Source organism: Ochlerotatus camptorhynchus, unplaced genomic scaffold, assembly GCF_037179485.1.
Source record: "Ochlerotatus camptorhynchus isolate MF236.1 unplaced genomic scaffold, CSIRO-AGI_Acam_v1.1 ptg000274l, whole genome shotgun sequence".
NCBI classification, from domain to species: domain Eukaryota; kingdom Metazoa; phylum Arthropoda; class Insecta; order Diptera; family Culicidae; genus Ochlerotatus; species Ochlerotatus camptorhynchus.
The window spans coordinates 4,692,946-4,720,926 of NW_027040763.1; the positions used below are offsets into that span (position 1 = coordinate 4,692,946).

The following is a 27,981-nucleotide window of genomic DNA, read 5'->3' on the forward strand; positions in this document are numbered from 1 at the left end:
ACCTGTCAATAAAGTTCTCCAGACAGACCCCCTGAACTCTCGTAACGTGCCAAGAACGGAATTCTTCCTTAACATGATTAAGCCATAAACTTAAAATTTACAATATCCCATCAATGTAAAATAGATCTGTCTATTTCGATGGGCGTTTCAGAAGCCGTCAACAAAAATTTACAAAATTAGGTGATTTGATCGTAAAAAAAAAAACTGTCAATTTAGGAGGTATTTTAGGGGTACAATCATAGACATTTCGAGGTTAGTTAAAAAAATGTTTATGACTTTAAAGATAGGCCCAAAGCACTTCCAGAACAAGTTCTCTGTTTTTGCTGAGATCCCGTTGAGGACTTGAATCTCAATTTAAAGGCGAATATTTCTAGAGAAAACCTCAGGAATGGGTAGCTTTTCGATGATATTAAAAAAAAACTACAAGGGACAGCCCTATGGGGTTGTACGCATTGGTGATGTAGAACTACGTGGTCTTATATAATAAATGTTAACTGCAGCAGGAGCTAGTGTTTTGTGTAGGAATAGGAATTGGGTCGGTACTCTTTAGTATGACGCGCTTGACATAGATGGCCCACAGCGACTCACGAAGCGCTACTTATTCCGATCAATAGCTGTGCAGTGGGCTGCAGCTCGCTGCTTGCAGGCAGCCTTTCGTTGTGTACTGGAGAACAATGTTCAATGCCACGTGCCGAAAGCACTGCTGCTGCTGCTGTTGATGATGCCGACGACCGGACACCTCTACACATTGTGATTGGAACTGAATCTGATCAGCGCTTGAGGCCAGCCTTGATAGCTAGCTGCTTGCGGGGAGCCTTTCGTTGTGTACTGGAGAACACCATCACTCACCACGTGGTGATTGAATAAACAGCGTTTGGTGAAACCGGATGGAATTCAACTTTGAAATATGTGTTAGGGAAATCGCTTTTCACAGGCAATCGGTGATAGTTTTAACTATCATAGCACCAGTTGCACATCCGTGCAATTTTCAATAGTGAAAATTTGAAAAATAATAATGTCTTGAATTTAACAAATGCGTAGAACTATTTCTGATCGATTGGTGATAAATTTATTGAAATGGGTCCAGGGGCAGCTGAGTTATTAACGTTCAAAATCTTTCATAATTTTGTTACATGTTCCATTTTACGTTTGAACAAATTATGCTCCTATATAGAAATCACAGACGTAGTCCAACGTCAAAAAACTCAGAGAGTTAAATCAAATGTTAAAGCTAAGGGAAATTGCTCTAATGTTGGCCTGTGGATCTAAGATTGTGCCCATCGCTGAAAAGCTGCTATTTATCAATTTTATCTAGATGAACGCGTTATTGGGACGGTAGTAATGGATATTTTCGGTCGCTATTGAAAATATAGTCGCTTGCTGAATTTATGTATGGGCTCAAATTAGGGGCTTTTAGGCTGACATTACATCCATTTCCCCTATCATCCACGAATTCTTAAACCCATATAAACTAATCCACTAAGAAAAACTACGGAATTTTTCGTATAAATGGCATCACTGACTACAAGCAGGCATGATGAAATTCTTAAAACATACAGGAGGTTAGCAAATACCCTTGCCCCGAGAATTAAGAAAGCCCTCAACTTGAGCGAGTGGCGCTAGGAATAATGGTGACTTCATACTGGTTGCCACCCTCATACCACCGCAAAATCCCACTCCGCTCTACGCCTGCACGATCATGTCAGAATTCACCTAAATTCACCTGTTATTCAACTCCTCAGAGTGAAGCTATCCTCGGCTTATTTCAGGCTCATAATTGCGGCCTGCCAAGCCTACCTACAGCTACTACCCACACAAACACTGACAATAGCAATTTCAGCGTCCATTTACACACAGGGATACCGTGTATCCTAATTTATCAGAATTTATATTGATTTTTTGTCATCTCCCTGATAATAGGGTAAGTGAGCCAGTTATTGCATATACACCAGATACGATACATTCCTATATCTAAATCACATAGGCCATGACTAACACATGCCAAAACTGGAGCATATTTTAAGAGTATTCACTTAGAAATGATTACCGACTTCGGTAATTTTTCCTGGACTATCAACAGCTGAACTGTTCGGTAAAAATCAGGCAATTTAATACATTAGTTCAAGGCTTCAAAACAAGGAAAACTTCACAATAATGGCAAGACTCGATTAGTCAAAAAGTCTGACAGTGTTTTGAAATTAAAATTTAGTGAAACAGCTTTTGCAATTAGGGTCAAAGTTTTACCGAACGTTCAGCTCATGAAAGTTAGGTAAAACATAACCGAAGTCGATATTAACTTCATAGTGTGTAATGATAAAACCCAAATTTATTCTCATTTTTGTAAAAAAGTCCTGACTTACACTCAATTCTATTTTTAGGCGATTTTGTTTGTGCGAATTTTCGATCGTGTTACCTCAACTTACAACCAAATTTAGGGCAATTTGTTTATAAAAATCAGAAAAAAATCAAAGGAAAACATCCTGGTATTGAAATTTATGTACTCCTCCTAAATGAGGACTAAATCAATAAAATGTAAATCGCGAAAATATAGAGTTGAGTGTATACTGATTTTTAATAGTTACGCCCCTTCTTTCACCATTTTTAAAACTTGCGGCAAGTGATGACATTTTCCGATCGAGTTATAAGAACTTTTCCTTAGAACACTTGATCCTGAGTTGTGTTGATGTTTTTCAATAAGTTTCATAATATTTTTAAAAAATACTGGATCTTACACATGCAAATTTTACAGGGAAAATGCAATCAACCGTTGTAACACGCCGGCTTAACCCTTCGTCTGTGCCTCGATTCACATTGCCGTTTCTCCGATGGATCAATGGATTTTTGAAGTTTCAAATGTTTTACAAAGTAAATTTAGTGGACTTTAAGTATAAAAAATATACAGACAAATTGCGGGAAGTTGTTAGTGTGAAAATGTGCCTATGAAATGGGATACTTCGATGTTAGATATGCTTAGATCCTCACCGTATAGGATATTGCTACCTTCAGCAAAGATGTTCGGTAATACAAGGTCTTCGAATTATGGATATTGTGTTGCAGAATTGACACATAAGATAGCACTAATACGAAAATGGTCAAGTTGCACTATCATGGCTTTAGAGATTCTGCTCATATGAAAGGTTCCTTCTTCGGCAAAATTGACTAGACCTAATCTATGGTAAACAATTCACTTCAGAATCAGAATCCACTTACCTGGCGGCGCTAGTGCACCATTTCATTACTAATTGTTTACTTGGCATCTAGGTTAAGAAGGTTGCTGTCTTCGGCAATTTTGAACATGAAGACAAGATTTATTGAATGGTTGACAGCTCAGTTCAGAATTCGAATCTTTAACAAAAGGTCGAAAGACGAAAAGGCGATAAACTAAAGGTTGAAAGGAAAAAAAAAACCGTTAATTGGATAAAAGGTCGAATGGAAAAAAGGTCGAAAACGACAAAAGGTTGACATTGACTAAAGGCTGGGTTATGCGAAGTGATTTTTTTCAACGTTGGCAACGCTTAAATAATCGATTCATCGCTTTCGGTTGACATTTTCGTACAGCTCAATCGTGACTCTTTGATTGTTTGTTTACGTTCGTAAGTTCATGAAAGGAAAGGGAGAAGTAAAATGAACTAATTCCTGATGCAAACATTTATAAAATAAGGCTTACATTTTCACAACATCCCTACATAAGTAGAATAAATCGAGGTAACCTTCTCTATTATTAATATTAATAGAGGACAATACTTGTACTCGTTTCTTAAAACCAGGAAAGTTAAAAATTGGTTCGATTTGACAGCTCTAAGTTGGTTCGATTTTGGGGTCCATCTTCACGTCACCCAGGCTAAAAGTCGACTGGGCAAAAGATAAAATAAAACATGAAGAGCCAAAAGGTCGAATTTACAGTCAAAAGTGTATGGAAAATAATATTCTGATTGTAGATACTCAGCTAAATACTGAGCGCTCTTCCAAGAGAACCCAAACCTGGAATTCGATCACAGTGTCTCCATCATCTCATTTGTCAAACTAATTCCACCCAACTAATAATTCTGTCACTTTCGGCTCCAATGGAAGCGATCCAAAAATTACCATCACCTAGACGTGCCACGACACCCAACACAGACTTGTATGCATGTACTTGAGATTAATTGAAATTGTTTTCGCCCGGGTGGTCCAGCCACCCCCCGCTGTGAGCGAGCTAATAATATGTGTGCTTGTGTTGTCGTCCTGCTCCATTCAAGATCCGGGCAGACGGAAGCAGCCTCCCCCTTGCCGGGCGTACCAGATCTTGTCATCGATTATTATTACATAATCGCTCGTGGGGATTCACTCACACACCACTGAGCCACAGCCCTCGTTCCACGACATCCTCGAGAGAAGAAGTCTAATTATGAACTTAGCCATTGTCTTATTGTGTGAGATTTTGGATCCGAAAACCCGATTACCGTACATGTGCAAAATTGGTGTACAAACATACACGGCTAAATGACGGCAGAGCCTTCGGAGCTCTCGAAATAAGCAACCTTGAGTTTAATAACGACTTGGCATGAATACAGAATATTATGGGGGAGAAGAGAAGAAAAAAATCGTCTCGGCCCGCTCCGTTCGAATTCTCGATAAATGGATTTGCGACTCAATTAAAACCGTTTGACCTGCATCGATCGTTCGCTGTCAAAGTGACATTTGAAATTTGTTCCGATTAATTGCGAATCGTACCAGCCGGGAAGCATGGAAGCGAACCAACACCCACAAGTAAGTGACAATGGTAGGCACACCGAACACGTGAGTCTCTGTACAGTACACCTACCTGCAGTTCATTGTCGTGATTAATTGATTAGCAAAGGCATTGTGGAAGAACAAATACAGCGAGCGGTTCGCGGTCTCCACTCGGGTGCTCTCTCTCTCTCTCTCCCTCGGTAAACAGTTACTGTACATTGAATACTAATTAAACGTTCGTTGTTCATTCGTTCTCTTCTTCTTTTTCATCCGTGTTGGCGTATTGGCTGCGAGCGAGCGAACGAACGAACGATTCATTATGGTCGTTCGTTAGAAAGCGATAAACGTTCGAACTATGCTAATAGTTTTTAATAAAAAGTCGTAAAAAATCACCTGCAACAACGCTGGTACTGCGGTTAGATGGGGTGGCGCCGTTAAATGTGGTATTCGCTTTTTTGAAATTTGGTAATCTATTATGTACTGCAATTTTAACATTACTACACGGTAAATAAAATAACCCAAATTTGAGTTATTTTCGACAGTATTCGAAAGAACGAAAGAGACGATCACTCAAAAGTAGGTAGAATTTAAGTGACTTTCAGTACCACCTGAAATTGACTAATCTAGAACCACACTGATCCAAACATCTCGCATCTTACTGAGATACGCCAGTAAGCACTGTTTAGTACCGATAGTTTTCCCCGAGCAGAATACTCGGAAGCCGCGCCGGAGTCACACACTGGTTGTTGTCCGAACCGAAGCAAGGTGCTTTTGTTGAAAACATGTTAATCAACCAAATACGAATGACTAATTAGCAAGTATTATACAATCGCCGTAATGCCGGGTGAGTGAAGCAAATGCATGTTGTACACTCATTGTAGGTAGAAACTGTCAATATCACCCATACCGGCGCAACAGAACTACGAGCTCATTACCGCCGTACTAAACCGCACTGTTTTTTTTTATCGATCTACTAAGCTAAGCAGTGCCACGTGACATTTTGATGCGTTGCTGCAATTAGCCATTGTGTTGCTTTGCGTCACTTTGGGTCATCGTCAAATTCTCACAAAAACAAAACCAAACATTGAACACCGCACCGGAAGCAGACAGACCTTCGAAGACTTCACGCTGCGACTGCTCTTCTTCCTCTTCCTGCACGAGCATAGTAAACAATAGAATAGCAAATGCGAATTTGCCCCTAACCGCGCGAACGACGGCCATTTTGCTTTGTAGCCAAGGTTTCTCCCAGAGCCTACTATCGTTATTGTTTGAATAGGCGCAAATCGGTTCACTTGCAACAAACTAGACTGGGTACTAGTTTTCCTCCATTTTTTGTTTCGTCGGATTTTAATTATTTCATTACCAAAACGTCGGATTCATATCGTGAGGAGGGCGCAACCAGCGAAGCGAGACATATGTTGGTACGGCGAGGGTCATCTCTCTTTGTTTTGGCTACAATCGTGCAGCCAAAGTAGGTTCGTCAAATGTGTGCGCGCGCGGTTTTGGCATAGGATTTTCTTTATGATGATTTTTCCCGAGGGTCCCCGCCGTAGCAAATAATGGAACGGCAAGCAGCGGTGTAATTATTTATTATTTTAATTATTCGGCTTGTGGTGTTTTTACGAGCTTCTTTTTTTTGAAATATCATGTACTCTAATTTTCCACTCTCGCGTATCAGTGTAGCAGCTATAAGCCTGCGTTTTTATTAGTTTTTTGGCGGTAGCCCCGGTACGTAGGAAAAGAGCGAGATAGCGCACAAAGTAAAACGCAATTAATTTCGTGTGTTAATTTATGTACGGTTTTATCTAATGTTACACTTTTTTTTCCTCTCGTAAGTGCTTCAGTGTAACCGAAATTGTTAGGTTTTTCTAACCACCTTTGGTTAGGGGGGATGCGTGACGAATGTGGTTTTTGATCCCGTAAAAAAAAAAACTCTGCAAGCCCCATTTAACAGACTTCACTTTTGGTTTCAATTAAAATCCGAAGCCCAAAAAAACTGAAAGTTGCATTACGTGACCCCTCGCATAGCATTTGCACGCCCCTCGCGCAATTGACAAATCCGGAACGCGCCCAATTACAACCCGACTGCACAAGTTGCTGCCATAAAAACTAGGTATGCTAATTTTTCGCTAGTTAATTGCTCTTTATTTAAATTTTCACTGCTTTTGGTGTTGGTTTTTTTTTACTCTTCTGTGTTAATTTCTAAGCGGGAAGTGCCCAATTTAATTTTCAAGTGCGCGTAGCGAACACAATGGCCGCTATGGGCGCGCGATAACCATCTTCTTTTCTGTATGGTTCTATTTTGGGGTTGCTCTCCGCCATCCGAAAATTCCCACCGCAGTACCGCAGGCGAAAGACCTTGAGCCCCGCCGGTTGGCCGCTTTGGTGTTCTTTGGCTACTGGTTGTAATTGTTTTAATGTGACCTGTTGTTAATTTGTCTGAATTTATCAGATTCATAAAGGGTTCATAAATTTGCTAGTCACAGCACAGCACAGACATTTTCCACGGGTGTGGGTTTCACCTAAACTGGTTTGCGTTCAATTGGGTATAAAGACATCCAAATGCGAGTTATTTAATTGCAAAATGTGTATCGACAATTTTTGTTATTTACTTTGAAAAACCAAATAAATGTTCTTCTATACAGTGATGCTAGTGTAGTATTCAATCGTTAATCCACTAGCTCAATTTTTATTAAATTTTGGCTTGATTTTGGGAAAAATATTGCGATCAGCTTTGTCGAAGACCACAAATTAATTCGACTCTCATTTAAAAAGTTATTAAAAACTTAAATTTAGACCACAGTGGAGAACAAACCTACAAGCTCATATATACGCCTGTATATATGAGCTGAGCAATTTGTGGTCTTCGACAAAGTTATTCTGCATAGTATTTCCTATTTATGTCCGAAGTTTGGTCGGAATTGAGCAAGTTTTGATTTCTTGACAAGCAAATCCAGATCATAACCAACTTCGCAGTGCCCCGTAACGTGGGTAGATCACCTTTTCGTGGTACGTTACGGGATGTAAGATCTACCACCGATTCCTAGTCCCGACTACTTCAAACTAGGGGAACAGGATTTTTCAGTAATCCAAGGAACACATCTTAGTCCTTGTTACTTTTTATGCCTTTTTGATAGTGACAAGACTCGGCTTTGTCTACCAAGGATGATCTTGAAACAAGGCAAAAAATGAGTTAGTTGTCTTCATCTATGTGATTCCTAATCTTCTCTTCGTTGTTCCCTAGTTTGAAGTGGTTAAGACTAGGGTTCTGATGCATGGTCATTATCGGTGTCATACCTTAATTTTGTTGCTAAGGAATCCAATTTTGACTGACAAAGGGGCGCGCCTTTGGAGGGTGTTTCAACACTCCGAAGGGTATAAATAGCGGGACCTTTCAATTAGACTCGGATCCTTGCGATAAATGCAAGAGTGGCAACTGTAAAAAAATCGAATGCTTCATCATTTCTCAATAATGATGGAGTAATACGACATGCACTAAACTAAGGACACGGGATATACTACAATAGATCAATTTACTGGTCGCAGTAGTGTTAGGTCCCGAACAGAGGAAAAAAAAAAACTTCGCAGTGGCGGGCAGGAGATTGTGACCTGCCGTACAAACTTGACCCACCCTAATGAGCACCATTGCTCTAGACAAATTCCTCGACAGTTGATTTGTAAGGGCTTTTGACTAAGGTTTCCAAGCAACATTTCAGGTTTTATGATGGTTCTGTAGACCATTATTTATACTTGAAGGATGCTTTAAAAGCCTCGATAAAACTTGCAATGTTGCTTGGGTTAGGCTTTTGTAGTTGACCAAATTTCAAGTCTATCACATACAGCAACCTCGTACAATTAAATCACGTTAGAAGTAGTATTACTTTGATGATGAACTTAAAGGTTGAACATGAGAAAATTCGAACACAGTGTTGCCATTAAGGCATTTTTAGAATATTTTTTTTTCAAATTTCACTGGATCAAGCTAAGAGTGTGTAGAATCACAGTAGGCATTGATTATAGTGATACGTTCATTTGTTTACATATGGATTCACCGGAGAAAGCACGTCGCGATTCAATCCTGCAAACTCGAAACGAAATTCCCAATCTATCCGCTCCTCGCAGTTTTCGGTCAAATTCCTGGGCAGGAATTTTAGTGTTCGGTTGACCGGAAGAGTACCTCGGAAGAATGTTAAATTAAAACGAAGTCGAAATTCCCCAAAAAATTCCTTTTCTGGTAAGCAATCTACAGTTGTGGGCTGAAAAGCGAAACTTTCGTTACTTCTGGGACCATGAACCAGCAAATTTACCAGGAGGAGTGCCTACGGAAGAGACTACTGCTACTACTACTACCACTACTCAAATTCCACCAAACAGTGGTACAGCGAAAATGGTTCCCAAGGAGATGAATTCGGTCAATACTCCGGAACTAAAGGGCAATTGAGGAATACTGGTCAATTGTGAAGCACATACTGAAGAAAAAGGGTGGAACTGCAAGAACTGAAGGATTTCTAGCGGAAACGGAATTTTGCCACCAAACAAGTGGAAACCGGGCTCGTGCAAAAGATGATGGACCGTGTACGAAGAAAAGTTAAGTATGGTAAAAAGGAAGACTGAAATAATGATCTTGCAATAAGCATAATACCTACTTATATATAGCTGTTACATTGAACTATGAAAAATAAAACGCATTTTCGTGTCCGGATTTTTTCGTATTCAACCTTTAATTAATTTATAATCGAATAATCGAGACCTAAGGCAATTGTATAAAGAATCATCAATTCTAAATATAAATTTCTAAAGATCCTATCTGTTTTGAACGATTCTCTTAATCAACATGCTTTTTGATAACCACGTCCAGGCATGGAAAATCATTTGTATTCATTTCGTACATTCATTTACATTCATTTGCCCCTAACTTTTTTCATCAACAGCATTCTGCAAAATTATGTAAACAACTTTTGTAGGTTTTGTTATTAACTACAACTTTTGTTAACAAGTCAAATCCGTATCTCTGATGCCTGACGAACCAGAGTGAACAGAAACCACTACTGTTTTTCAGCGAATGTATTTTAAATTCACTGAAAAACAGAACATGTTCTGCCCGCTCTAGTTCGTGATGCATAAGAGATACAGATTTGAATTTTGAACAAAAGTTGTAGCTAACAGCAAAACCTACAATAGCTCTGTACATCTTTTCGCGGAATGCTGTTGATTAAAAAAGTTAGAGGCAAATGAATGTAAATGAATGTATGAAATGAATGTAAATGATTTTCCATGCCTGACCACGTCTCTATGCTAACAGATTTAGTGCTATATTTACGACATAGTTGTATGAAGGAGGTTCTCATCTCATTCGTTCAAAACATCAAACACAACAGGAAATATTTTTGCAGAAGCTGAGTTATTAACGAAAGAGAAAGTTGATGAAGAGAATCCATCAATGCAGATAGTGCCTTTTGACATGTTCATCTAGAATCTTCAGAAATAATCGATTCGTTCGATAGTCTTATAACACTAAAACCGTATTGAAAATGAAATTAAAAAATAAAATTTACAGAGATCGCAAAATGGCATGTATAAACGTCATAATGACTTTAAAGACAAAAATAAATTGTTTTTACGCTGAAATAGCGCAAGAAGTTTTTACACCAAAAAAGCTAAGTAAACCTCTTTAAAGCGAAAAAAAAAACAAATGCATTAAACGTTCCTAAATTTAAAAAACAATCGCTAAAATGGCTCTGAAAGCGCCAATTAAAAACCAGCTGCATAACATATTGAGTAAAACGAGATATTATTTTTCAAAGACAACTGAGAGATTATTTGAGAGGGTCACAATGCTTTCTAATAGTCATTGAACGTGACGTCGTCACTGAGACTACCACCATAATAACAGCAACTCGATCGGGGACTTATTTTTATTATATATGGGGCTCGGTGGCCTAGTGGCGAGCGTTTGTGCTAGCTGAACCGACGATCATGGGTTTAATTCCGTGGGCTTAAGTATGTGGCACACATTCTTACCATGGTGAATTTAGATCATATTAACCCTCCCTACTAAAAAACTACTTTCCGTTACACCCGTGGAGATGCAGCGGACCACTCTGTCTCTAGCAACAACGGTTGTCAAACCAACATTCCTTCCCTTCCTTAATGACCACCAGGAGGCCGACGTTATTGAAGACAACATAAACTGAAAACCTTTAAAAACTTGTACAAAGAGAATTTTCTGCAAAATCCAAGCTTTGGTTCATTCCTAAACTCAAGTGGAGTTAGGATCTAATTTTCATAATACTATGCACAAGCCATACTTTCCTTCTCTTTTTCGAACGGGATTTAACAGAAAATGGAATGATTCTATCAAAGATGACTTCTTGAGATTCACACATTGTTGAGATAGTCTTTAAAATCTAGCACTGCATCTTGATTCCAATTCCGTCATACGAGTTTCAATTTCGTCCAAACACATTGAAACGTCAATGTATTCACTTCGGCATATGGATGAAGGCTGACAAAATGGATTTGTTAGAAGCGCTGCTGTGATTTTTCTACTGAATATGACGGAAATGGGCGCTTATGCCCTAGAACGTGGTAATTTTTCAAATTTAGACAAGATTGTTGCATATTTCTGCAAGAAATTTTAGATAACTTCTCTTATTTTGGGATGATTTCTTCTTTTTCTTCTTCTTCGCATTTCAAGCTTATTGCATATCGCATATTAGCTTATTGCGTGCTCTCAACTTAGTGTTCTAGATGCACTTCCACAGTTATTAATTGAGAGCTTTCGATGCCTGTACCATTTTTGCATTGATATGATTGTGTGGCCATTCCAAACATACTTCTATGCCCAGGGAAGTCGAGAAATTTTCCAACCCGAAAAATTCCTAGACCGAACCGGGAATCGAACCCAGCCACCTCCAGCATGGTCTTGCTTTGTAGCTGCACCTTTACCGACTGAGCTAAGGGAGGCCCCAGGGAGGGATGATTTCCTGCTCATTGATTCAGTGAGAGTTATGGCGCGGTCTGCCTGGTTGGTCGACGCAGATTTCATGTGTGAGTAAAAAATGACATTGGTCATTGTTATGTACAATTCACTTTAAAAGGTGCTATTACCACACAGGTTCTAAACAGCCTGAATGAAATGTGCCACTGGCGAAGTTCACTTGAAGAAACGATGTGATGGAATATTGATACTAACTGTATAAAACAGAAGTAAATGCTTCCATAACATATTTAAAATTACATTAATTGTTAGTCAAAAAGTTGAATGTTGATTAGACCTGCTAATAATGTATATATCAAGCTGAACATTGCATTAGGTCTTAAGTAACATTAATCGATTCTCTTCATCGACTTTCTCTTTCGTTTATAACTTGAGCACATAACCGTTTCTTGATCTGGTTGACGTATTAAATGCTACATGGAAGCTTATTTTATCTCTGATCACGTCTTTCTTCGGAAGGGAAGTAAAAAGCAGTTGGACCCCGGTTCATGAGTTGATGGGTCGATAGGTAGGGTCCAGGTGTGGGAGCTGCCTCCCTGGCATCGGTAGCATTGGTGCTCAGTACAGAAAACAAGATCGACGGAAAACAAATCAAGAAAAAAAAGTATATATCTAGATAGAGCTAGAATTAGGGCCTAACAGCTTTTGTAAACAATGACTTCTATCGATGAATTCTAGAAATTCAAGGCTCGCCCACGCAAACCAACATCCTCTTCGGGTAGAGAAAGACTTCCACTATCCGATGGTTATGTTGGTCTGCGTGGGCGTGCCTTGAGTTCCCAGAAATCATCGATAGAAGTCATTGTTTACAAAAGCTGTTTCGCCCTAATTCCAGCTCTATCTACATATCTATATCTTTTCCGGTACCATGGAGTCAACAAAGAAAAAGTGAAAGTATAGCAGCAAAATAGAGCACATGCGGTACGACAATGGAGTGATGCTCGTTAAGAAAATACCCGGAGATGGGCACTGTCTATTTTACGTGCTGGTGTTACAGTTTTATAAGACGCAACTAGGAACTCAAGATCATCAGAAATAATGAACTCACGTCGAAACGTCGTGGAACACATCAGAAGTAACATAAGAGGCTTGCAGGAGACTTGTAGTCATTCTGACTGGAGAAACATGAAGCGTCACCAGTTTCTAATATCTTCTTCAAGCTGGTAATAACAGCTAACAGACTTTATAATTAGTGAAAACACAGTAAATCAGTGTCATTGCTGGAAACGAGCAAAACTTAGCTGTCATGCGGAATTGTGATTTTCCTGGGATTTCTCATTAATTAGTCGATTATGTACTGAACAATTTGAACACCTTGCTGCTCGGACTAATTCCTGCTCCACGAGTTTCGCTTTTGCTATTTCTACGGTATAACAATGAAATATGAAGGTAAGACAATATTATTGCTCACTAAAGCTGTTTACAATTACCGCAAAGGAGAAATTGTAGATGACTTTCTTCCATAATAGGGTTTTTGATCGAATTTCCGTCCTACTAAGCACAACCCACGCTTAACCTCTCTTTCATGTTTCTATCAAAGATGACTTTTAAATGTATTCCCCTTAACATAAGTACCTTTGAATTTGAAAAAGAGCCACACATTTTTGAGATATTGTCAAAAATCTAACACTGCTTCTTGATTCCAAATTCGTCCTACGAGTTTCAATTCCGTCCAAACGCATTGAAACGCCATTGGATTTTCTTCGTCCTACGGAAGAAGGTAGACAAAACGAGTTTGCTAGGAGCGCTTCTTTTGTTTTGAGAACAATGAGTGTAAATATTCACACAATACGCTCTAATAGGCCACGATGGTAAATGACAGGTAGGCAGGAACTCACAGTCTCCCAGTGTTGGTGAGTTCTTTGCCGTTAATGTTCACGAAAAGTTCACTATTTTGCTATACAGAAATTCAAAACAAAAATTTGTATCTGCCGATTTGAACAGTTTTTGACCTGTTTCATACTACCGGAAGGTGTATGCTGGTCACAAATGCCGTGCCAAACTGATTTCCTACTCAGTTAATCAATCTTTGATGTGAAATTCGTTAATAAACACGAGGCGCATTTCTTATAGCAAACATGCCATAACAAAATGGGCATGGTTCATTTATGTAAACAAACTAACACTTCTTCCGACTGTGGCACCTATGTATTTCCCATCGTGCTAATAGGCTTTGTGTTGTAGCTTGTGAACTAACGCATTGGTACAAATGTTTTATTGATTTGTGCATGGTGAAATCATTGATTATACTGATGTTTTCTGCTCGATAGAACGGAAATGGATGATTACGACGAAGTAGTGCTCTACCCTACTACTACCGGTCACACACACACTTCTCTTATTTTGCGATGATTTTTAATGTTGATTATGAATTACATAACCAATAAACTTATTGAGGTAAATGCATATTCGTAATCTGCCTTGAAAATGGAACCGAAATCCAAAATTTCATCAATTTTGTTACATTGGAACTTTAAAAAAAAAAGTGCGATTATATTAGCAAAAATGACCATCTTTGCACCTCTCGGTGGGACTTTGTATGGGAGCGAGATGTCAATTTGTTAGTTTAATGTCAAACAGTGTACTTATTATTTTCCTTTAAATCTTGTTTAAAAAATCGAGATTATAGTCTATGGGTTCGACAAAAAATATGGCTATGTACAGAAAACGAGGCTCTTTCAGATGATGTATCAATCCCGAGTTTTTTTTTCATAATTAAAGAACCTAATTGAATAGTTGTAAAGCGTTGACATTCGTCATAATCTTCAAATTCAAATTTACCTATTTTTAGTACAACATTGCGACTTGGTATCCTCGATTTATGAAAGGCAAACACATCTGGTAGCTCTATTTCCCATTCTCGCATGGATTGCCATTCACAAATTCGCTTCATGGTGCGAACAATATTGAAAGTGGGATAACAATTGTATCCATAATTTCACTGCTCCCCATCTCCACCGTCCCAACAACAGTGGGCCCAATGCCACGTGCTTGACAAAACGCAGAATCCCTCGAACATCTCGCTCGCGAAAATCATCGAAATCCAAACGTGCAGTCTACTACAACTGGCTGACTGCCACAGTGACGCGGCATCAGCAGCAGCAGCAGAGAAGAACTCGCCACATCACAACAAACCCCGCTCCGTTTTTCCTCGCTCCATTCTTCGGAGCACGCATTCAGCCAACGCCATACCATGGCGGGTTGTAAAATGTGATAATGTTTTATGTATATCCACAATAGCGTACGTGTGTAAAAGTACCGAGAAGAGCCCCCGCTCACAAGAACCTCCAAAAAGAACGAGCAAGCGAGCGAGAGCGGTCCGGACGGAGTTGTGGGAAAAGTAAAATATTTACTTTCATGAGAAAATTCTTGGCACCCGCACCACGGCAACCGCCGCCGACGGTGATTGAATTTTTTCGCGACACGGAAAAGCGTCACAAAGCAAAACCACGGAATGACACTGGCCCCCACCTCGTTCCTACGATAAACATATTTAAGCACAATAAAAACAGTTGAACCCTACAGCAGCAGCGCCACGGTGCGGTGCGGTGTGTAATTGAAATTCGATTTGACAGCTGATCGCTTCATCGAGCCGAGCCGATTGTAATAAAAATTGCGATTTTATTATGTACACACGCAGCTTCGATCAAGACAAGGGGGTGGAAATGTTTGCCATTTTTTTTTTACCCAGTTCACCTCAGCAGCTGATTGACAATTAACGCGATAAGAAGTTCTATTTTAGATTACTATTTACCTATACGGAGATGCAATTATAGTAGCCATTGCCTGAAACTCCCAATACGGTGGCGCATCATTGCGTTGTTATTATCGCCTGCTACACGGTTAGTTGAAAGTACCCATTGATGAGTAAAATTTGACTCATTTTGAATTAGAGTGGCTTACATTTTGTACTCAATTAATGATGATCTATTACCCATTAATGAGTAACTGTTACCTATTGAATATCAATCATATCAGTAACTCATTAAATGGGTAAAAAATTAACCATTTATGCGCTAATACCCCGATCACATTACAGCGTATATCACGTGATATACGCTATCTTGCAATGAGCACTCATACATCTAGTTTTCACTGGAAATCCTATGTATGAGTACTCATTGCAAGACAGCCTATATTACGTGATATAGGCTGTCAAGTGAACGGGTTATAAGCCTCTTTAATTCACCAATTTTACTCATTAATGGGAACTTTCAAGTTAGTGTGTATGATTCAGCGTGTAGAAAGGGAGGGGTGACACGATGTGTGACAGAATCGCGCGCGCGACGACATCAACGGCGTTGAATGACTGATAAAAAGGAAGTAATAAAACTTTATTAATTACATTTTACGACATATTAATTATGTTCCATACAAACACAAAGCACTTGTCGTCTTCGTCGTCGTCGTCGTCGTTGTTGTTGTCTTCGTAGCTGCTAGAGTGTGCCAGGTATCGAGCCCTGAGCGTTCCATTTTGACAGCTTCATTATACATCAGTTGAGGTGGTTCATGTGCACGCTTGTTGTTTGGTCTTGAAAGTTAAAAGTTTCTTGTTTCGAACAATTGTGCTAATGAAACTTTAAGTTAATTATAGGGCCTGTGCTCGGTCACATTTCTTTTTTTTTCTGTTCGTTCAAATCTAGTGCTCAATCCTTTCTGGCTGTTGTGGCGCTGTTTCCTTCAAACTTCAAACACACAAAGCGGGAATAAAGAGTCTAATTGCGAGAGCAAACATAACCTCAACCGAGATACAATTCCTTGTGCTGCCGCATACCGGTAGCCGAGTCGGTGCAGGCCAGCAAACAGAAAGCTCAACTACGACGGGACGGACGCGTTTCCAATAAAGTCACGACAGTTTCTCTTTTCCGTTTTGAAGGGTGGATACGTATATGTGTGCGAGTGTGTGTGTGTGTGATTCTAGCCATAAACCAATTGTTGTCATTGGAAATTATATTAATTAATAGCTCCGCGGAGCCATGGCGGCGGATGGCAGAGACGAATCACGCTCGAAAATGGTCCAGTGCACTTGCTTTGCTTTCAATCGACTTCGTCGCCTTAAAAGTGCTGGGTGGTTGAAGTTTGGAACCCAACTCAAAATATGTCGGTGATTTAAATAGACACAATAGCAGGTCGCGACCGATTATCTTGGTGCGAATCCGGTTGTTTGCCAGCTTTTGGAACACGAATGAAGTGGAAATTGTGAAAATGTAACGCGTTTGTTGGGACTTGATTTCAGTTCGCTTTGATTCAACTGGACTGGCAGTAATAATAATTATAAAAATCATAACCTCAAATATAAACTTAAGATCAGGGCAACGAGATCGATATTGTTTTGAAAAATCGACCAATGTTAAAAAATATGATGCAGCGCGCTCGATTAATGTTTGATTGAATATATCTGCTTTCATCGATCAAAAAATCGATTAACTTGATTCTCTTTCATCCGCGACCAGGTTGAACACGAAAAAATCCGGACGCTGCCTTTAAGGCATTTTCTGAGTAAAATTTTTAAAAATTTCACTGAATCAAGCTAAGAGTGTATGAGCGTTTGATAGTAGGCATTGTTTACATCATGGCTTCACCGGAGCAAGCACGTCATGATTCGATCCTGCAAGTTCGAAACGAAAATCCCGGTTTATCTGCTCCTGGCAGTTTTCGATCAAATTCCTGAGCAGGAATTGTATACCTCGGTTGACCGGAAGAGTGCCCCTGAAGAATGTAAAATCAAAAAGAAGTCCAAATTTCCCAAAAAGTTCCTTGTCTGGCAAGCAATCTGTAGTTGATGGCTGAAAAGCGAAACATTTGTTACTTCTGGGTCCATGAACCAGAAAATTAACCAGAAAATTTACCAGAAGGAGTAGCTACGGAAGTGGCTACTGCCTTTTCTGGAGCAGCATGAGGTAGATTGCCTATTCTGGCCGGACTTAGCAAGCTGGCACTACTCAAATTCCACCAAGCAGTGATACAGCGAAAATCGCCAAACAAGTAGGAACAGGGATCGTGTAAAATATGATAAGCCGTGTACGAAGAAAAGTTTGAGCAATGGCCTATGATAAGAAGGAAGACTGAAACAATGGTCTTACAATATGCATAATACCTACTATTGTTACATTAAACTATGAAAAATAAACCGCATTTTTAAACACCTAGAAAATTTTCGTGTTGTTATTTTTTCGTGTTCAACCTTTACGTTGGAAGTGTTCGCCAAAGCACGGCCCGCGAAGGATTATAAGTTTTAAGCAGTGATGGAAAAGTTCACAAAAAATCACTATGACTCACGAACTTTTCCCTTGGAGAACTTCGAGAAATATCGCGAACTTTTCCAACACTGGTTTTAAGCATCGAACTGCAACTTTGAAATTTAGACCGGCTACTTCGGAAGGATTCTTAGGATTCTGTACACGGAAATTTCTTCTAACATCTCCGAAGCTTTTTCCATGAATCATTCATCTTTATCCGGAAATTTCTGTTCTACGGAAGTTTCTTCAAACTTTCCGTTCAAACAGTGTCTTCCGATTTCCCACTGACCCCATTTGACCCCATTTTTCCATGGAAGACTCTTCTGAATTCCTCCGAAAGTTTCTTTCGGCTTCCTCAAAAGTCCCTGTGACTGCCATTGCTTGTTTATTCTCACCGAAATTCCTTCCAAGTTTTCCTGGAAGTCTCTTTCAACTTTCTTCGGAAATTTCCCACATGGAAGTGACTGTCTACCGGCTTCTCTTCGAAGTTTCTACGGTCAGGCGTTTCTTACTTCGCACTAAAGATTCTTGTAACGGTCATTGGAAGATTATTCCATTAATTTCTTTCAACGTTCCCCAAACATTTTTCCGACTGTCTCCAGAAGATTCATCTTGCTTCCCCCTCCGGCAGTGTATTCCTACTGGTCTTGATTTTTCCAGGTGAAATCGGAAGATTCAGAATGGGTTTGGAAGTTGGAGGAATCTGAAGGAAGGTAAAATTCGGGGAAAGTCGGAAGACACTACCAGGGAAAGCTAAACAGACTTCTGAGGGAAGCCGGAAGAAATTCCTAGGAGAATTTTGAAGAATCTCTCAGGAGAGGTTGGAACGTCAGAAGACAATTCCAAGGGAAGTCAAAAGAACCTCAGAGGAAATTTCACAAGAATAATCATTCAAGATGAAACCATTTATGAATTTTAGCCACAAGAAATCGGTATGAATTTCATTGATTTGCCTTATGAAAAATAATGTTGACAAAAAAAATAAAAAGTGAGCAGACTGGAACCGAAGCATGAGCGTTGAGATTACGAGGCCCGTGTGTTGACCACTCGTCTTTTAACGCTTGGGGAACTTAAATAGATAAAGGCGTATAAGAGCTACCTCATGTTAGACGAAAATCATTCGTAAGTCCCGCTTATGAAATTCATATGTGTCGTTCATAAGTCGAGCCTTATGAAATTCTTAAGTTTATTTACCTCAGTGTAGCAAAAAACAAAAATCGATAAAAACAAGGAACAATATGGTAGAAATTTTTAGGGAAGCTTGGAAGAAACTGTCGGTAGAAGCTGAAGGTATCTTTCGAAAGAAGACCTTTGAAACTTCCAGGAAATTAGCAAGACGTTTCCGGAAGAGATACGGACATTTTTTTTCTGAGGAAAATTATACAATTAAGTTGTTAAAACTATTTACTGCTTCATGGGTCGTTCATTAAAAGTTGTAAAGTGTATATTCGGATAAAAATCTACCGAAAATAAACACGTATCTGGTAACTCTAAATATTTTGTTTCGGCTTGGCAGTCTGGCAATCACTCATCAGAACAAATTAATTTGTTATAATGTAGGGGAAATGCAGGTAATGTCGGCCTAAGTGTCCCTAATTTGGGCCCATATGTAAATTCAGCAATCGACTAAATTTTCAATAGCAACCAAAAATATCCATTAGTACCGTCCCAATGACGCGTTTATCTAGATACAATTGATAAATAGCAGATTTTTAGCGATGGGCCCAATCTTAAATCCATAGGCCAACATTAGAGACATTTCCCCTAGTATAATGTAGGGACAAAATAAAACAAATTGATTTGTTCTGATGAGTGATTGCCAGACTTCCAAGCCGAAAAAAAATATTGCAAAAACTCACAGTCGAACACTCCAACACAATAGTATTCAACTGTGTCCCAATTTGGTTCTTTAATTTTGAAAAAAAGCGGTTATCATCAAGAAATCATAAATATCTCCAAATGACAAAATGACAAGCGATCAACGAACCGAATGATTACGCTATGTCAGAAGTGGAAAGCAATAATGATATAATCTTCTTCCTTTTTTCATGACAAGTAGCTTGTGCGACACAGCTCACTCGGGGTGGTAGAAGGAAACGAGCAAATTGTTGGCAAGCTGCTTCACGAAGTAAAGCCGAAGATGATACACGTGTGGTTATGGGATTTTTTTTGTTATGTCTTTTCTCGATTCAGATCAAGCTATGTCCTAATCAGTTTTTCTGAGATTGATATATTTTTTCGATCCCATAGATACCATAGAACTGGATTTTGAAATCGAAATTTAAAGCACCATAATCACTATGCTTTTTGACACATAACTAATAAATTGACAGCTCATCCATACAAAAATTCTACCAAGGGACGGCAATGTAATCGCACTCTTTTAGTATGTAGGGGAAATGGATGTAATGTCGGCCAAAATGCCCCTAATTGAGGCCCATACATAAAAGAAGCAATCGACTAAATTTTCAATAGTGACGGAAAATATCCATTAGTACTGTCCCAATGAGGTGTTCATCTATATAAAATTGATAAATAGGGGAATTTACGTATTCTCGGCAACCTAAGCAGCGACGTTCTTTCTATAGCCTTTTTCTCTAAGGAACGCACACATATGCAGTATTGGTTTGGTTACAATCTATTGCTGCCAGCTGCTCTAACAATTTCAGTCGAAAGAATTGTCAAAACCTGTTTTGAAACGCTTTTACAAAGCTTCAATCTTCTCTAGTGAGAGCGAGTATTGTCGGCAACCAGTTTTTCTTCGGCAACCGTTCCATTTGAACTGCATGTAAATCTGCTGTTCTATTATCGGCAACTCGAAATCAACTACAATATGTAGTGCGAGTGTTTCATTTCAAGAAACCCTTGCTAGATTGCTTTTTCTCAGTGGTAAAAATATAGTCAAATTGAAACTGAAAGCATAAAGAGTAGTTTGCATGCATTCAGCGGAGTGTTTTCGTAAGAAAATCCAAACGGACCAAAAAGAGAGGGTGGGCCCGTAAGCAGAGACACTTACGCGTGATCCACGGGAGAAAGAAGAATATCTTTCAATGATAAATCAAGCTGAACATTGCATTAGGTTCTATGTAACATTGATCGATTCTTTTCATCGACTTTCCCTTTCGTTAATAACCTGAGCACATAACCATTTCTTGTTGTATCTGTCGCATTAGATGCTAGATAAAAGCTTTTCTTTCCCAATCTGTGTACTGAAAAGACCTGTGAATGCCTTTACATGGCCGTGGGGGTACAAAGAGAAAGTCGACGAAAAGAATCTGTCAATGTTGCTTAGGACCTAATGCAATATTCAGCCATCTGAAATTTTCCAACCCAATACAGAACAAGCCATCATACAAGAGGATTTCCCAATGAGTTGGGAGAAAAGCCCACCTTCAGTTCACGAAATGTTAACAACAGGGAGTTGGCAATTCCACTCTCCCCATTAAAATCGCTTCAATCTGGTCCCAGCCCTACTCAGTGAATTTATATCTTTAAATGTTCCAGTGCATCAAAATTGATGAAATTTTGGAATTCGGCTGAATTTTAATAAATATTATGAATATGTAATTACATAAAAACCCCGAAAGAATCCAGCTCCCGAGTAGTCAAAAATTGAAAACACTATTGGTAACAGTAAACCAAGGTTGATGATAGCCCGAATTACCTAAATCTTAATAAAGTAGTAGTAGTAGCGTTATACTGTCTGCAGGGCTGGTAGTGCTGATGCGATATAATAGTAGTGACTTTAGGGACTAAAATTACGGAAATAGTGAGCAAATAGTGACTAGTAAATACCATTTATATGGTAACTTAAAAAATTCAAATTAGGTTTGATATTGAAATAAACTTTTTATGTCATGGAACTAAAAATCAAATTTCATCCTCTAATTTAATCGAATTTCACAACGGAACTTTTCTCAGAATTTCTTTGGGATTGAACTTTTAAAATAAGATTCCATTGGAACTCTCGGAATTTATTTCGTACTCTTTACTCTCTTGGAATTTCAGAATTAATTTTGAATTGAGGGGGTTAGAAGGAAAGGGATGTAAGTGACTTTGATCGGTTCTCTTCATCGACTTTCTCTTTTGTTAATAATTCAGCTGCAAACATATTCCTTGATTCGTGTGCCATTCTGGATGCTAGATGAGAACCTCCTTTATCAAACTATGTGGCAGAAATAGCGCAAAATCTGTTTATAAAGGTGAGACTATCAAAAGAGAAAGTCGATGAAAATAATAGATCAAAGTCACTTACACCCCTTTCCTACTAACCTCTTCAATTCTTATTAGAGACCTAGAATCCTCATCCAATCATTATAGAATTTTTCTCAGAACTCTCGTTAAATGCTCATTTATATTGGAATTATTTCCACAATTGTTTCGGAGCTGAATTTTGGATCTTTAATAATTTAAACAATAATCAAAAGCGACGCTCGTATGTGTTAAGCCAAGTTTAACTATACATATAAGTAAACCTGGCTTAAGATTTAAGCGGAGATGGAGAAATCGGTCCTCAGAACACTTAATTTTACATTAAACTTTCGTAGTCTGTACTTTGGTATTCTCCTCTGATATATCTTGGTGTCATCCCTAGAATCCTTTAGAATTCTCTTAAAATTTACTTTCGATTTTTTAAAGTTCTTAATCATCCTTGAAAGACTTTTGAAAATCTATCACAGACAAATACCTTTGGAATGTTCTCATGGTTTACAATTTATTTTCTGGGAAAGGAGGTATATTTTCTCCGATTTTCAATCGAAATTGAAGGCATTTCCCAATAGTTTTCCTGGTGTTCTAAAGCTTTGCGGTTCACTGGTCACCCTGGTTAAAAATTTTATATTTTTAACAGATATGTATATTTTGTTAAAACTACTGTCGACTGTCTCAGTGACAAGTACTCAATACTCAATTTAAACATTTTGTTAATATTTTTTAAATTTAACTCTATTTTAGTAGTGAAAAAGTGACTTAAGTGACTATTTTTAGGGAAATAGTGACTTTAGTGACTTTTTTGTGTAAAAAGTTACTTTTTAGTGACTGGCTTCAAAATAGTGACCAAGTCACTAAAAAGTGACCTGCTACCAGTCCTGTGTCTGTTATACATAACGAATATTCTAAATAAACGATGCAACCTTGTAGCAAAGACATCATATCAAGATGACTGGCAACTGAGCCGGAATCCAAGAGACAAAAACATTAGCGCTGCGGTCGAGCGAAGGAGAAGAAATCCTTCCTTCTGAGGTTGTTACACCCAACCGGGGGATGTAAGATTCGCTTACAATTATGTGTGATTCATCATCAGAGGATGTTAGTGGAGACCGCATGAACCGAGGATGCGATGGACTTAGCTGCGGTCCAATGCAAGAAAATTGGATACCGAAAAATGTAGAGTATATTAGTGAGGTAAATTATTTATGTCGAAAAAAAAAAATAGCAAACAGACTGCCGAACAGACTCGAACAACGAACGTTGCGATTATCAGATCTGTGCTTTCACCACTGCACTCTTCATGCTTCTGAATATGGATAGCCTAAAAGCAAACATGAAGCGCTCATTTTCTCGCATACTCGACTTCGTATGCTTTTTCTGCTGGAGAGATTCGAGGCAAGTGTGTGCGTCATCCTACAATGTTCTACAATGTGCGTCGTTCTACAAGATTACTGGTATAGTCGAAAGCGTAGATAGAACACGAAATAAAAAAAGACAAAAAACCATTACATCGCCTGCATGGTCAATTTCTAACATTCGTTGCGATGTTCATGAACAGAGGATGATAGGAAACTGAACTAACATTCGTTGTAATAGATTTGTGGTTTGCGTGCATCTTTGCTATCGAATTCGTTCTGAGCATTTACCTTTGAACGACAGATGACGCGATTGTGCCTGTCTCATAGAGTCAGTATGGCTTTAATGAGCCTATTAGTAGTATGTGTCGTGTGTTCAATCGCTGTTATCACGTCTTCGACTTTCACTTGGCCCGTTATATCAATAAAAGCAAGTTTCGTGTATTGCTTTGATAGTTTTATTTATTTTTAAGATAACAATGTATCAGTATCGTTTGGTTTATAATATTCTGTTAATGCTAAGACATGTGGAGGTTTTGCGCCCATTTGATAAGTATCCACGTGGGCACTTGTCCCTCTTTCCCATCACCCTTGGAGCCGCTAGTGGACAAATACATGTTTTGTAATCTCTTCTTGTAGATTACATGCAAAAAATCCGATAATTCCGAGAGAAATGCAGCCTTGCAGTAAATGCTGAATTTGGGCTCATGCCTGGTTTCAGGAATTTCTTATAGGAAACTGAAACAAACAAATCTATAAACGCTTTTTAAAACTTGGATAAAATTAAGCATAGTTGAAGTAGATTCAATTTTAACTCATGAGAGCTCATAAAGTTAACGACGCAGGTGGTGTAGTGGTAAGCGTGATTACCTCTCACCCCAGCAGGCCTGGATTCAATCCCAGTCGGCGCCGCCGGGATGTTCTGAGGCATAACATCTCTGATCACGCCTTCCTTCGGATGGGAAGTAAAGCCGTTGGTCCCCGGTTCATGAGTTGATGGGTCGATAGGTAGGGTCCAGGTTTGGGAGCTGCCTTCCTGGCACGTCGGTAGCATTGGTGCTTAGCACGGAAAACAAGATCGACGGAAAAAACAAACCAAAGGAATAGAAAGCTCATAAAGTTATATTTTCAAACAAATTATTTACGCTTAACGTATTTTTTATCTGATTCTAAATCTTTTACACTCGATGTACGTTAACAACTTATAGAATCATAGTAAACAAGAATATCATAGCTACTGCGATGGTGATTTTCTATGGGATTGATGTTCTGTAGCTCGACAATTCTAGAACTGGATAGTTACTACAATAAAGAGGTGTAGAGAGTTCTCTGTATAATACAAAAAGAAGCTATAATCGAAGACAACAATCAAGAAGACTGGCAACTCTTCCATTTTCTCATACGGACGCTATGAGACAGGTACAATCGTGTCATCTGCCGCTCAAAGGTAAATGCTTCAAACGAATTAGATAGCAAAGATTACATCCTCAGAAGAAAGGTTTGTGTATTTGCTCATTTTTCTATGCGTTGCTTCCACCTTCACTCAAGCGCAGCGCTATTGTATCTGTCGCTTGGATTCTGGCAAAGTTGCCAGTTTTCTTGATATGATGTCTTTGCTATAATTCAAATTTGCATGCTATCCAACCGGTTTCAATTATTTTTTAAAGATCGCCAATGCTTTGTCGTTGACGAATGTATTGTTTTTGTATGCGGTTTTACGTGATAAAGTGAAGAAGGGGAGTTTTTTTTGCTGAAGGCACCGGTGGTCTAGTGGTATGGGCAAGGGGCAAGACAACTTAAATATACCATGAACCCCCGCTAATCTGAACGATACTACAATTTCAGGGTTAGAAAGTTAGATAACGGCGACATCTTTGCGAATGAATTGCGAACTATCTGTTAACGGTAATAGATAGTTTTAGTTATAACGAGAAACTTCTTTCAAGGTAGCAACCCTCGGATATGTTTCGTTTATGAGATATCAGATTTGTCATCTAAACTGCATTTCTGACCCACTGTGCATATCCACGCTCGTTCGTAACCCTTCGTACCGCACACGGAAGGTGGATAATTTTGTAACAATCCTCCTGATCCACCCGTACAGAACACAGCGCAGAAGTGGTACGGAAACGGATCCGAAATACCTGTCAAAGGATGCCACGTCTGGTCACCGCCCATCCTCCATCACCCATCAATCCAATTCATCTGCCGGCATTTTCCCACTCAGTGGCGATAAACGATCAAACAGCCTACAGGACAATTTAAATAAAAAGCGTGCGTTTGTACGCGTTCCGAGTGCATACATCACACCACTCGGCCGGAGGAGGGAAGGAGACTTCGGCGGGGGAGTATAAACAATTTTTTTCCACGTTGTTTTCGTTTAACAACCTGAATGGGGGCGGGCGCCCCTCGGCAATACACCCGTGCCTCCAATCGAAAAGTCACACACAAATATTAACAGTGTACACATCCAAACAGAATCGTCAACTGTCGCTTAGCTCCCGCGCTCACTACGATTGTCAAATTTGATGTGTAAACAATGAATCAAGATAAACAAAGACAAGAAGAAGAAGAAGAAGAAAATGAACACTTACCGATAAACTCAACTGGAAAATGTAGAACGGCTTCGCCGCTTTCTGCTTCCGCTTCAGGGATCAGGAAATGCACCAATCGTATTTATGTTGTTGTTGTTGTATTTTCTCCAAATGTCACCCGGAAAGAATTCCGTTTTCTCGCTTATCACTTCATTCACTTTTTTCTTCGGCACTGCACTGCGGGTTGCTTTGTTTGTTCTTCTTGCACACCTACTAACCTCTCTAGTCTCACCTGTGCGTGTGCGGCTGGTCGGTTTAATGTACCTTGTTTGTTCGAACACACAAATTAGCGCACTTCTTTCGAAAAGGAACGACTGCTATTGGATCCTGTCGGGGGGAAATTTCCAAACAATTAAAATGACGCAAATTTTCCCGAAACGGTCCCGAAAATGAGCAGCCCAGCCAGTTAGGTGGGCCGTAAAACTATCGCACTATAGTTGTTATTGTTTTATTGATTTTTCCTTCGTTCTCTCTAATCGGTTACCCCCTTGAATCGTCGTCGTGAAGTGGTTCCAAAAGGGAGCGGAACGGGAGGGAGCCGGGTGGGTACTTTTACAAGTACTTGAACACTCTCGCTCATTCGGTGCCGTCTCTTGGTGTGTCCGTGCCAAAGTTGTCGTCGTTGTTATCGTCGTCGTCACTCTCGGCAGCAGTCAGACCAGGCAGTCAGTGCAGATGTCGCCACCATAGCATTCCAGCACGTGCAAGCTAGAGGGCGCTACCGCATTAATCGTTTGCCAGAACGGGACGAGCGCTCCCCTTCCGGACGGCCCCACGTAGTAACCCGGTGCGCTGTAACTATATGAATTACAATGGCAAGTACTTTTCGGCTCTCGTTGTCGACGACGACGGCGATGATGATGATTGTGTACAAATGCTATTTTTTGGGTGGTAATGGTAGTAGCAATTCAGGCACACAGAGCGACGTTTGTAGTGGTGCGTTCCCAACCCTGATGGTACTTGAATTCCCCAAAAAGGGGTTGGAGTAAGTGGTAATTTTATTTATTGCCGGGAAATAGTGTGGTTAGACGGCCAGGGACGTCTTCAGGTCAACGTTAAGGGGCGCGTTAGAACAATAACTCTAGAAGAAAAAAAAAAATAAATACACACCATTCGGGCGCACCTGTTCCACGTGGTTGCATGCCTCCAAGGCACGAAACGAAACACCCCTCACCCCACGCACGTCAGTGCATGGGAATGACTTTCCACTCTCCTCCGAATCGTTTACTCTGCATATACATAAATGTGCGACGGTAGTATTAGTAGGCGCGTCTCGCAAGATGATGAATTTTCCGAGGAAAATGGCAAGGAAACAAGTAAAACTATACCCCAAATCCATCCAGTGCCATACTTCGTCGTTCCGCTGTGCCCTCTTTCCCCTCGCTATGCACTCACAACTCACCGAACGCGACGACCGAGAGTAATAACCGTTCGGTGATGCTTTGCAACGGGCATACCTTGCAGGCGCGCGCTTTCGGTTTCGCTCTCGCTCTATTCTCTCAGTCGCGATGCCACGTGCTTCGCCTGTATGGGTGCATCTCCTAATTGCCCACCACGAGAGTTCTAATTACCCATACAAACGTACCAAGGTAAACTGGACTGTGAACTGTTTTGACGAAACAATTGGGACCATTTTTCCGGCGGTGAATCTACGAGGGACGCAATTTCCCGGACAGGGAAAGGGTAATAGAATTAATTAGTCCCAGACAGGACCGAATTTTCTTGAATCATCCATCAGTCAAAGCTGTCAACGTTCGGACTGACTCCATCCATCTATATCGTGGTGCCGGTGCGAAATGGCCATACTAAATGGCTTTCTAATCGAATTAAAATCACTGCAATCCCCCTTCCGCCTTTGCGCCAATCACTTC

The 27,981-nt window shown here is 39.7% G+C and overlaps 1 protein-coding gene across 7 annotated transcripts in view; it reads right to left on the minus strand.

Moving 5' to 3' along the window:
• ab (abrupt) overlaps positions 1-27,981 on the minus strand; it is a 222,850-nt gene that overhangs the window by 175,435 nt on the left and 19,434 nt on the right. For all 7 annotated transcript variants that reach the window (XM_065227479.1, XM_065227478.1, XM_065227481.1 and 4 more), the window contains exon 2: positions 26,111-26,437. The gene's annotated coding sequence lies outside the window, so the exon portion shown is untranslated. The remainder of the gene's footprint in view (positions 1-26,110; positions 26,438-27,981) is intronic.